Source organism: Sinocyclocheilus anshuiensis, unplaced genomic scaffold (genome assembly GCF_001515605.1).
Source record: "Sinocyclocheilus anshuiensis isolate Anshui unplaced genomic scaffold, SAMN03320099.WGS_v1.1 scaffold432, whole genome shotgun sequence".
Classification (NCBI taxonomy): Eukaryota; Metazoa; Chordata; class Actinopteri; order Cypriniformes; family Cyprinidae; genus Sinocyclocheilus; species Sinocyclocheilus anshuiensis.
In genome coordinates this window covers 476381-476601 of record NW_015557124.1, presented here as the reverse complement: position 1 = coordinate 476601, position 221 = coordinate 476381, and positions in this window count along the sequence as shown.

The following is a 221-nucleotide window of genomic DNA, read 5'->3' as shown; positions in this document are numbered from 1 at the left end:
AACGAGAATGCCCACGCCGCCAGACTTGCAAATCCCTGCCTAGTGTGGAAGAGCACAACTGAGGAGAGAGAAAAGGTAGCCAAGAATGGCTAAAGTAGGCGGGGCCCGCCGTCCCGAAGGCCAAGTTCTGGAGGAGTGAGCCTTGACCCCCGAAGGAGAGGGGAGATCAGAGGGCTCAAGGCTATGGAATAGCATCCTGATCCACCACTTAGCATAAGCTT